Below are 12541 nucleotides of genomic sequence, written 5' to 3' on the forward strand. Positions count from 1 at the left end.
ATATGGTTTTGAGAAACTTATGGGCATATTATCCGGGTGCCACCTTTTTAGTATTCAAAAAATGGGAATTGGGAGTTTCCCAAACTCACTCCCAAACTCACTAATATTGTGTTTTAGGGTTTGTCGTATCTATATTTTATATGCGACAACTAATTGAGTGTTTCAATGTACAGTACAAAATATATAGTGCAGTGTGGTGCAGTGTGTTCGTGCGGACGACATTTCCGCTGGAGCGTATTGACAAATTGCACTCCACAACGGACTGTGGTATCATGGCAAGGTTCGAGCAAGAGAGCCCACGATGAGCAACGGATCAAAACACAGTTATAGATGAGATGGAGTATTTTGGAAACTTGCAAAGTATTGTTATGGTGGATTAACGTAGCTTCTCCATGATACTATTGGATGTGCAGTGATTCAAAGTGGTACTTGAAAGAGCTGGAGCAATAGTTCGACAAGGTCCATCTGGATTTCTTGAAATAGATTCTGAAAAAAAATGGATGAATTTGCGTGACACCTTTGTATTGCCGGCCCATTGTGAACATGTGCATGAACTCATTTGTTTGTTAATTGACATGGTACATGTCACAATAGTTAAATCTCTCTTATACATGTTTGTGAACATGTAATCTTCTATCCAAACCCCCGACAACCTCGATGGTGGTATGTTATACCTTTAGCTCTCTGAAGTGTGAGAGTATATGATCAAAGCGATGTTCCGAGCATAGATGAGGACAATATGCAAATAGAGGGGTCGATATTGCAAGGGGTGGAGGCCACCGAAAGCTTGGAGCATGTAGAGGAGCCAGCATCGGATAACAATGATAGAAATACAGGAGTCCAAGAATTCTTTGAGAACGAGGTGGACTCATCCTTTTGTGGTGACATGTCTATCGACCTTTCAGTTTATGTCGAGTTGTGTCAAGAGATTGACATGGGACCATAGGATACTTTATACTTTGAGCATCCACTTACTCAATTCGTTGACTAATCGCTTATAAGGATACATAAGATATGCATTTTAAGTAAGATTATTTTTTTAATATTTATATTACTGTGCTTTATATGATTTAAATTGATTATGCTAATATCATTTTTTGTTTGTGCAGGTGACCTTTGTGGATACTTAGATCATCAGGATGAGTCAGGAGTTACAGGATATCTTCACACGCATGTCTCCAGATCAGATGGCGAGATTCAAAGACACGGCAGATCAGGAGTTGTCTCCAACATCATCGGGCCACTCTATTAGATCTACTTTGGCGTGATCAGATGCTTCAGTTTTGAGCAGACGAGATTGACGCTCCAGACTTGGGCTAGACGGAGGGAGTGCTTTAGGGTCAAGGAGGTGCTACAGAGATACAGATGCAATGAGCCCGCGGTCGCCTCAAGATACAAGTGCTACTCCTCGCTCTCATGGCGGTTCTAGAGAGCGTGGCTCAGGTGGTTGTTGTTGAGGCACAGACGCGGTGTCTTTTTCTTGTCATTTTGCTAGAGTTGCGTCACCTCCGGATTTGTCACACCTGTGGGGATGTCTACTCCAGTCACTCCGACTTTTGCTCAGTCATCCGCACGTGGCACCCCTATGGATGCTACTCCGATAGATACTACCCCGGTGTCGTACTGTTGTGCATCCGAGGTGTGGAATACACCAAAAAGTTGTGTGTGTGACATTTGTTACTTTGTACATACTTAGTCGTTGTGTTTGCATTTTGTTCTGCATGGACAGTATAGTGGAGAGGGCAGGAGTACATCCAGATGACTTTACATTACTATCTTTTCTATATGCTTGTAGCCGTGCTGGTCTTGTTGTTGAAGGGCAAAGGGGATTTGAGAGGCTTTGCTCCTTCTAAAAGGGTGAAAGAATTAATGAAGAAGCTACTTAGGTTCATGGATAAATATATTTATCCAAATGAATCATTGTTTGCTACTCATGCTCAGTCAAAAATGCATTGGATAGTGCATCCGTCAGAAGAGAAACTTCAACACTTGGCAAAGGGGGAAGGCTTATGGAACTTATGAATTCCTATTGATAATGCAGCATTGGTGTCAAAAGTATTTTTTGGTAGTGTCTGCTCTCATGTAGAGAATGACAGACTACTTGGAGCTGGCTTGAGTAATCTGGAGTATGCACATCTTTGTGAAATAATGGGCTGCTCTTTATTTGTGCCTCAAATTTTCAACTGTAATGCTCCTGATACTGGCAATATGGAGGTTTTACTGAGGTATGGAAGCCGAGAGCAGCAAACCACTTGGCTCAAACCTTTCCTGGAGGGTACTATTCGGTCGAGGTTTGCCACGACTGAAACAGAGGTTGCATCATCAGATGCAACAAATATTGCATGTTCTATTACCAAGGAAGGAGATAATTATGTTATAAATGGTCATAAGTGGTGGACAAATGGTGCTATGGATCCAAGATGTAAAGTGCTTATTGTGATGGGTAAGACTATCCAAAGGCTTCTCTACACAAGCAACAATCCATGATGACATCAATACTCCTGGAGTGAAAATTGGGAAGGCCGTGGGTTTGAGATTGCTCAAGGAAAACTTGGACCAGGATGATTGCATCATTGGATGCGAGTTGTTGGTGCTGCTGAACGTGGTATAGAGTTGATGAGAAAGAGAGCTCTTGAAAGAGTTGCTTTTAATGAACCGTTAGCTCGCCACAGCTCCTATAGTACCCTACTTACCGTGTGTCGTCTGGATGCTGAACAAGCAAAGTTAGTGATGCAGCATTTCAATCGATACCTTCCTGATGACATGGATTGCAAATCTGGGGACTTTACTGCGGAAGGAGTGGTTGTGGGCCGCTTTTTTGGGAAAAAAAAGGGCGGCTTTTCTAGGGCTATTGTGGAAGGAACGGAAGATTGGGGAGAAAAGCATCGAAAAGAAAAGCTTCTGGGAATTGGCAAATGGAGGTGTTCGAGGAGAGGAAGACTTCAGAAGAGATGGCTCCTTTCGATACCAATAGGAAGAAGAAGAAGAAGATTGTCAAGGGACGAGTTTTTTCCTTCATCATAGAATGCAAGGACATATATTGAATCTTTGTACACAGATCGCTGTTTTGAAACCAGACTTGGTCATAACTGAGAAAGGAATCAGCGACCTTGCCTCTCACCACTTAAGTAAAAATAATATAAGTGCAATTCGAAGAATACGGAAAGCTGAGAATAACAGAATTGCGAAAGCTTGTGGAGCTGTCATCGTCAATCGCCCTAAGGAGTTGCAAGAGTCTGATGTTGGAACAGGTGCTGGATTGTTCGAAGTAAAGAAAATAGGGGACTGCACGCCATCGCCATTATGGGTGCTTCTGAAGTGGTCGCTCTGGTGTTTTTCGACGTGCAAATTACAGAGAGAAATGGATTTCCTATGAGGCAAGGCGTCTTGATGAAAGTTTATTGATGCACATAGATACTTCCTGCTTCAGGGGATATGGAAGGTGTAAGGGTGAGTGATGTTTTCAATGGATTCCTTCGTAAAACATGAGCCTTGAGGGATTATATATGAGTATTGAGATCCTTATCCTACTCTGCCTACAAAACCTAGATGTCGTATATGTGACTAAATATCAGTACATAGATGGAGAAACATTTATTCAATTACAGCAACATTTCCCTTCTTGTTGCTGGCTTTCCCCTTCAAGAATCTTCATTGATGTAAAACTTCAGACCCAGTAATGGAATTGATGTCAAGAAGCACCCTTGCGCCAAGCAGCCTGTTCATAAAACAACAAAGAGATCGATGTCATGCAATTCAAATATCCTATCAGGTTGTCAGAGCTGCGAATTTGCTTTGATTCAAAGCTCATAGCTGGACAGGCAAAAGATGACTAAAAATCTTTCTGCATCGAGAAAGAATTTGCTGCATTCCTGTGATGTTATTGGCATGGCTTCTTGAGTGAACTAGGAGCTTCTAAGCTATGTGTCCAGTTCCTACATTCATCCATGTGCAGCTTCTCAACCGCAACTTTTATAGCCTGTACAGTTGATAATAGAGCGGTATTGGAGGTTCTATCATATTCATGACATCCATCATAGGTACAAAACGGGGCTTTTTTCTTGGTGTTTCTTGCAGGAGCCTCAATTGCAACTGTTAACTATCTCACAAGATGAGCTGGACAAATACTTGGATTTGCAAGATTTCACTCTTCTATTCTAAGGACTGAACCATACACACAACATTGGGTATCCCTTAAACAATCTATGAAATCGGGATCACAGTTCTTATACCACTCTTCAGTTCCACACTGCCACAGGGCAAGTGATTTCTAAGAGTTGTATTTTTCCAACTGATCAACATCACAGGAGGCAATTGCAATCATATCACGCCTAGAACTGAAACTAAGTGTTGCTGGGGTATGATTGTTAAAAATATTCTTTTGGTTATTCACTTGATTGGTCTTCTATCCTGAAATTAGTCAAGGTCCTCTGTGGTCGCGACTTTGCTTTCGAAAACCCTTTGACATCTTTGGTGAACCCGACGTGAAAGCGTCGCATAAATTTCACGATGGGAGATACTTCAGCATCAATTTCAGCCTCTTCTACGATTCTTGCTTTGTCCTCTACTTGAGCTCCATCATTGACTGCTGCTTCAAGTACTTCAACGGATGATTTAAAGAAGATTTTGCAGAATATGTCCATGTATATGAAGCTTTAAAATTAGCACACAATTGTATATGCAGCAACAACAACTGTTGCATCAACAACAATTGTCTCAGCAAAGGCAACTATATTCGGAGCAAGAGAATGCAATCAGCGCAACTAAGGCGATTGAAGCAGTTGAAAATGAAAAGAAGCTATTTTATGGCCATAATGTATTGGCTTATATGAAGATGTATGAGATCAAGATGGGATTTTTTGGAGTACCAACAGGACATATGGGTAAATATTTCCTTCCCCTTGTCACGCCCGTCTTGAGGGAAAAAGTGACTGATATTTTCCTTCAAAATTCTCATTGGCAAGATTTAAAGAAGGCCCTGAAAGAGGAGTATTTTCTTGATGACTTTGGGATGGCTACACAGTGATCATTCCAAGAGTGGGTCTACATGCCAAACAAACTAGCTGCTTCAGAATTGATACGAGAATTTGAAGAGAGGTATAGTCATCTTGATGCTATTGAACAAAGAGCATTGGATGTTGAGAAGTTGAGCTTTTCTTGCAAGCTACAGATCCTGCTCTTCAAGAAGAATTAGGAGAGCTTCTTGAGGATCGCACAAAGCCTATGGGTCTTGAAACGGATTGGCAAGATGCCCAGGATGCAGTCTCGACTTTGACCAAGAGGAGGACATGGAAGACCCACTTACAGAATGGATCCATGACACCGACGCCGTCTTCTGCTCCTATGTCTGCTTCTACCCCTGTTATTTCTTCTCTTCCTCATCCAGTTACTTGGCCTATGCCAGTGCCTACTGTTTCTACTCCTCCTGTTCCTCCTGTTCCAAGACGGATGCCGGCTCCTTCTACTCCAAAACCATCCGCTCCGTCGGTTCCTTCCTCTCTTGATGACATAATCAAAGGCATAATGGATTTGACACTGGAGTAAGTTAAAGCAGAATTGGTGGGAAAATTGAAAGAGCAGTTTGCTTGGACTGTGCCTACTATTCCTTCTAGTGCTCTAGTGCACCTAGGAGAGATCGAATATGTATTAAGTGTGATAGTACGGACCATCAGCATTGCAGGGATTGTGAATCTTTTCAAGATGCGAGGAGGAAGAATTTGGTATTTTGGGGACAAGATGGCAAGATCTGGTTGACTGAAATAGGAGCTCTGCTTGCTACCAATTTTGGGAAAGGCAGAATGAAGAAATTAGTAGATGATATGACTACGCGTGCTTCTTATATGGAAACTAGAGGAGATGCTTCTACATATGGAGTCCAGATTGAAAAAGGATCAGAGAATCAGTCACCATTATGGACCTATGCTATGGAGATGGCAAACAAGGGAAAAATTCAGCAGACTGTTTTGACTAGTGCAGGCTCTAGCATCAAATCTGAGACAGGTTGGGATTCACCTGTTGATAGGTACACTATTTATGCCTACTTGGCTAAGTCTCAAGGAGCAGATGTACTTGTTGAGGAGAAGCGTAAGAGGGATGAAGAGAATCCAAATGTAGCTAAAAATACTAGAGGGGGTGAGTTTGTTACTCCACCCACTGGAGGGCTATCTTTGAGACCAAGGCCAGAACGACAGATGGACGATGCTCAAAAGAAAGAAAAGAGGCAAGAGCCTAGAGAGAGAAAGCATCCGGGGTTTAGATTGATGTCCGATATTGAGACATCTACGGACATGAAGAAAATCCTTCATGACAAGATACTTGGCAGTGAGGTGACTTTTACTATTTCTGAGGTTTTGGGCATCTCGAAAAGAGAGTTTCAAGATCAGTTCTTCCAGGAAATCCTAAAGAAAAAAAAACATGCATTGCCTACTACTGATACACAGGGAGTTTTTATTGGAGAGTTAGATGAGGATGAGGATGAGGTTATGGTTGAGAATGCTTTTGTTTTTCCGCAGACAAAGAAGAGGGTTCATCCTATGCATTATGGTGAAACTGATGAGCCTATCTTGATACTGCGTAGTCATTTTTCATGGAGTCATTGGGCTAGGGAAACTACAGAAACAATGGTAAAAATTGGAGAGAAACAACATGGTTCAGAGATTAATCTCATAGTTCGTGGAGTTTATGAAAGTAATAGATGGCCTATGGATGCAGAGCATGGGTGGCGTATGAGAGCCGCCAACAACACTGTACATGATTTGTATGCTGCCAATCCCAGTGTCAAGATTTCTATTGGAGATGTGGAGGAGGATTTCCATTTCTTTGTGTAGGATTCATGCTCTTATTCCATAATTCTTGGACAGCCATTCATCACTGAGATGCTCATGGAAACGAAAGTAATGGATTTTGGATCTGCTTATGCACGGATTCGCAGTAAAAAATTGTATGAGAGAAGTCCAATTTATGATTGTGTGTGTAAACCATGCAAGAAACAGAGATACTCTTCGAGATGCACCTTTTCCCACTATGAGGGATTCGGGGTTTTCATTAGGTACTGCTGTCTTGTGAGACGACGGTGGTACATAGAAGAGGAGATTGGAGTTCTCACCTCCTAGCAGCAGTGTTTTCTCCTCCACTTTTGTTGGAATTTCAGCAAACAATTCGATGAGTTATTAGAAGACTTCTAAGTTGCCTAGAGCTGCCAGCTAGTACATATGCAGGAAGGAGAAAGATTTGAAAAATGCATGTATTTTAGAGGATGATGAGCATATAGATGGGATGTATGATAGTATAGTTTGTGCAGATACGATGAAAGAGATGGAAAATATGCTGAAAACTGATATGCAGAGTTGTCACAGTAATGTATTAGTGCAGTCCCTAGATGTGTTTCATGAAATTTCAGATTTTGTGTCACAGATAGAGTCAGAGGCTGAGGTGACTCAGCAAAAAGTGTTGAGTGCTGAAGAAATTCAGCAAACAAAGTTTTCGGCTGATTATGATTAGCTTACAGAGACACAAAGGGCTGAAAACTTTCAGCCAACAGAGTTTACTGCTGAAATATTTCAACATCCAGAGTTTAGGGTTGTTCCTATGCAGTCCATAGAGCAGAGAGCTGAGGATATTCAGCCCACCAGAGTGCAGAATTGCTGATTTATAGCAAGATTTGAGTAATGCGGAGGATCATTATGAAGCCAGGGTTGACACGAAATACAAGACTCTGGATAAGAAGGTGAAGTAGGTAGTTGTACCGCTTCCACCTGACAATGATCAGCAAATAGAGAGGGCTTCCAAACAGCCAATTTTGAGGAATCTAGAGAATATAGGCCATAAATTTTAAGTAGAGACTCTTGCTAAATTAAAAATTGGAAATGGTGATTTCTTGCTACCCACAGAGAAGCAATGCTTTCAGGATATGCTTGAGCGACATGGAAGGGGGTTTGCTTTTTTCTCATATGAGATTGGATGTGTGAATCTAGATATTGTTGCCCCTATGGTGATCTTTACTAGGAAACCTTCACTTGAGAAGGTGGATGCTATAGGCAAGATTACGGAGTATTGTTCTACTACTTCAGAGGTACGGAGATTCATTGGAGCCTGTGTGTTTTACATGATTTGGATACCTCATTTTGCACACATAGCAGATTATTCATATCAGCTACTTCGAAAGGGGCATAAATTTTTTTGGGAAGAGAGCCACACTAAAGCCATGCGGAAATTGAGGAAGTTATTGCAGATTCTTTGGAAGATGGTGAAAAGATGGTTTGGGTCGTACACAGACATGTCTTTGATAATGCAACATATGAGTTGACAAAATTGGATGGGATAGTGCTTAGAGTGCCCATTGCAGGAAAAAGAATCAGGATTTTCAAGAAAAGAGATGATGAGGATTATGCATTGGAAGAATTTGCAAGAGAAGAGAAACAAGAAGAAACATCAGTAGAAGATACAGATGATATGACAAATAATATTGCTGATATATCAGAAATACACAATGAAGAGATTGATCTGTTTGTGGATCTTGACGACAATGATCATGAGTAGTTGGCCCATCCGAAGGATGCCTAGGATCAGAGGGGGTGGATGTCGTACTGCTGCGCATCCGAGGTGTGGAATCCACCAAAAATTTGTGTGTGTGACATTTGTTACTTTGTACATACTTAGTCATTGTGTTTGCATTTTGTTCTGCATGGACAGTATAGTGGAGAGGGCAGGTGTACATCCAGATGACTTTACATTACTATCTTTTCTATCTGCTTGCAGCCATGCTGGTCTTGTTGTTGAAGGGAAAATGGGATTTGAGAGGCTTTTCTCCTTCTAAAAGGGTGAAAGAATTAATGAGGAAGCTACTTAGGTTCATGGATAAATATATTTATCCAAATGAATCATTGTTTACTACTCATGCTCAGTCAAAAATGCATTGGACAGTGCATCCGTGAGAAGAGAAACTTCAACACTTGGCAAAGGGGGAAGGCTTATGGAACTTATGAATTCCTATTGATAGTGCAGCACTGGTGTCAAAAGTATTTTTTGGTAGTGTCTATTCTCATGCAGAGAATGACAGACTACTTGGAGTTGGCTTGAGTAATCTAGAGTAGGCACATCTTTGTGAAATAATGGGCCGCTCTTTATTTGTGCCTCAAATTTTCAACTGTAATGCTCCTGATACTGGCAATATGGAGGTTTAACTGAGGTATGGAAGGCGAGAGTAGCAAACCACCTGGCTGAAACCTTTACTGGAGGGTACTATTCGGTCGAGGTTTGCCATGACTGAAACAAAGGTTGCATCATCAGATGCAACAAATATTGTATATTCTATTACCAAGGAAGGAGATAATTATGTTATAAATGGTCATAAGTGGTGGACAAATGGTGCTATGGATCCAAGATGTAAAGTGCTTATTATGATGGGTAAGACTATCCAAAGGCTTCTCTACACAAGCAACAATCCATGATGACATCAATACTCCTAGAGTGAAAATTGGGAAGGCCGTGGGTTTGAGATTGCTGAAGGAAGACTTGGACCAGGATGATTGCATCATTTGATGCGAGTTGTTGGTGCTTCTGAACGTGGGATTGAGTTGATGAGAAAGAGAGCTCTTGAAAGAGTTACTTTTAATAAACCATTAGCTTGCCACGGCTCCTTTAGTACCCTACTTGCCGAGTGTCATCTAGATGCTATACAAGCAAAGTTACTGATGCATCATTTCAATTGATACCTTCCTGATGACATGGATTGCAAACTTGGGGACTTTATTGCGGAAGGAGTGGTTGGGCCGCTTTTTTGGGAAAAAAAAGGGCTGCTTTTCTAGGGCTATTGTGGAAGAAAAAGAAGATTGGGGAGAAAAGCATCAAAAAGAAAAGCTTCTCGGAATCGGCGCGGATGGAGGTGTTCCAGGAGAGGCAAACTTCAGAAGAGATAGCTCCTTTCGATCCCAATAGGAAGAAGAAGAAGAAGATTGTCAAGGGACGAGTTTTTTCCTTCATCATAGAATGCAAGGACATATATTGAATCTCTGTACACAGATCGCTAGTTTGAAACCAGACTTGGTCATAACTGAGAAAGGAATCAGCGACCTTGCCTCTCACCACTTAAGTAAAAATAATATAAGTGCAATTCGAAGAATACGGAAAGCTGACAATAATAGAATTGCGAAAGCTTGTGGAGCTGTCATCGTCAATCGCCCTAATGAGTTGCAAGAGTCTAATGTTGGAACAGGTGTTGGATTGTTCGAAGTAAAGAAAATAGGGGACTGCACGCCATCGCCATTATGGGTGCTTCTGAAGTGGCCGCTCTGGTGTTTTTCGACGTGCAGATTACAGAGAGAAATGGATTTCCTATGAGGCAAGGCGTCTTGATGAAAGGTCATGTAAATTTATTGATGCATAGAGATACTTCCTGCTTCAGGGGATATGGAAGGTGTAAGGGTGAGTGATGTTTTCAATGGATCCCTTCGTAAAACATGAGCCTTGAGGGATTATTGATGAGTATTGAGATCCTTATCTTACTCTACCTGCAAAACCTAGATGTCGTATATGTGACTAAATATCAGTACATAGATGGAGAAACATTTATTCAATTATAGCAACATTTCCCTTCTTGTTGCTAGCTTTCCCCTTCAAGAATCTTCCTTGATGTAAAATTTCAGATCCAGTACTGAAATTGATGTCAAGAAGCACCCTTGCACCAAGTAGCTTGTTCATAAAACAACAAAGAGATCGATGTCATGCAATTCAAATATCCTATCAAGTTATTAGAGTTGCGAATTTGCTTTGATTCAAAGCTCATAGCTGGACCGGCAAAAGATGACTAAAAATCTTTCTGCATCAAGAAAGAATTTGTTGCATTTCTATGATGTTATTGACATAGCTTCTTGAGTGAACTAGGAGCTTTTGAGCTATGTGTCCACTTCCTGCATTCAGCCATGTGCAGCTTCTCAACTGCAGCTTTTATAGCCTGTACAGTTGATAACAGAGCGGTACTGGAGGTTCTATCATATTCATGACATCCATCATAGGTACAAAACGGGGCTTGTTTCTTGGTGTTTCTGAGGAGCCTCAATTGCAATTGTCAACTATCTCACAAGATGAGCTAGAAAAATACTTGGATTTGCAAGATTTCACTCTTCTATTCTAAGGACTGAACCATACACACAACATTGGGTATCCCTTAAACAATCTATGAAATCGGGATCACAGTTCTTATACTGCTCTTCAGTGGCACATTGCCATAAGGCAAGTGATTTCTAAGAGTTGTATTATCCAACTGATCAACATCACAGGAGGCAATTGCAGTCATATCACACTTGGAACTGAAACTAAGTGCTGCTGGGTCATGATTGTTAAAAATATTCTTTTGCTTATTCACTTGATTGGTATTCTATCCTAAAACTAGTCAAGGTCCTCTGTGGTCGCAACTTTGCTTTCGAAAACCCTTTGACACCGGTCGGTACACCAGATATACAGGGGTCTCTTGGATATGCCCAAAAGCGTGGTCACAGGTGGGAGACGATCCATCTTAGGCATACCCTAGAGGGGTATGCCTACCTTGTAGATGATAGGTTAGGAGCCATCATCATGAATGATGAGGGGAGGAGAGTGATGGCTCGCATGAGAGAGTTGTGCCAACAAGTTTTTCGACACAACATCTTGGATCATTGGAAACACATACCGGAGGGGAGCAATGACTACATAGTAGCATCCTTGCGTGAGGAGTTTCTGGTACTAGCCACACAGAAGATAGGTTTTCTACGGGTTGGATGATGGAGTGCATGCATGCATATATATCACACAGATGATTGGACGCATGCAAGGCACTCAAGAGTGGGGTTGCAAAGCCCAAGTGGCTAGACCAGATGGCTGGCGCGATTGAGGGAGGAGGCTATAGATTCTCCAGGATGTTGGAGACAGTAGCGCGAGGCGGCGAGGGCATGACTAGAGGCTGGAGTGGTCCATCATCTTGGGAGTGGCGGCCACAGGACATATTTGGAGGACTTTGTAAGTTTTTCTTTTGTTTTCCTTGCTTATTTTTTTGCAATATCCTTTGTATTGACAATCGTGTGTCTAACAGTTAGTATTTTGTTTCCTTTGCAGCACTCCATTACAAATCGCGATCCGATCAACCTTGAGACTTGATATGCAAAGAGGCACGGTCTCACTGCATTGATCGACCAATTGTATGGACGCAGCAACCCTGTAAGTCACTCATCTTTCTTGTCCGTAGTTACCATGTTTAATTAGAATGTATTATTGTATGGTGAACTGATGTGTAGTTGTTTCTTTTTTTGCAAAGTCCGTTTGATGCTCCTTTGCAGCGCGACAAGATTTTGGATGGCAATGATCTATAGCTCGCCGTTGGATCCCTGGAGCTCACACACCCTTCTTTTTTGGTCACGTGATCTGTGTAGACATTTTCTATGTAGTAGTGATATCTTGCCATGATTGTACCAGTCACTTTCATTATGCGATCATGTATTTATTTAATGTATCAGTATTATGATTTAAGTACACTTTGTCTTTATTTACACGAGCATTGTACACAGTGTAG

General features: G+C 41.5%; 2 pseudogenes; both read left to right on the forward strand.

The window, feature by feature from the left end:
- The first annotated feature begins 1758 nt into the window (after nt 1–1758).
- On the forward strand, nt 1759–3489 carry LOC148011720 (putative acyl-CoA dehydrogenase IBR3 pseudogene; annotated as a pseudogene).
- Nucleotides 3490–8759: 5270 nt separating this feature from the next.
- On the forward strand, nt 8760–9710 carry LOC148011721 (putative acyl-CoA dehydrogenase IBR3 pseudogene; annotated as a pseudogene).
- The last annotated feature ends 2831 nt before the right edge of the window (nt 9711–12541 follow it).

The sequence above is a fragment of the Lygodium microphyllum genome, chromosome 28 (genome assembly GCF_053477565.2).
Source record: "Lygodium microphyllum isolate KBCC chromosome 28, Lygodium_microphyllum_v1.1.10, whole genome shotgun sequence".
Classification (NCBI taxonomy): domain Eukaryota; kingdom Viridiplantae; phylum Streptophyta; class Polypodiopsida; order Schizaeales; family Lygodiaceae; genus Lygodium; species Lygodium microphyllum.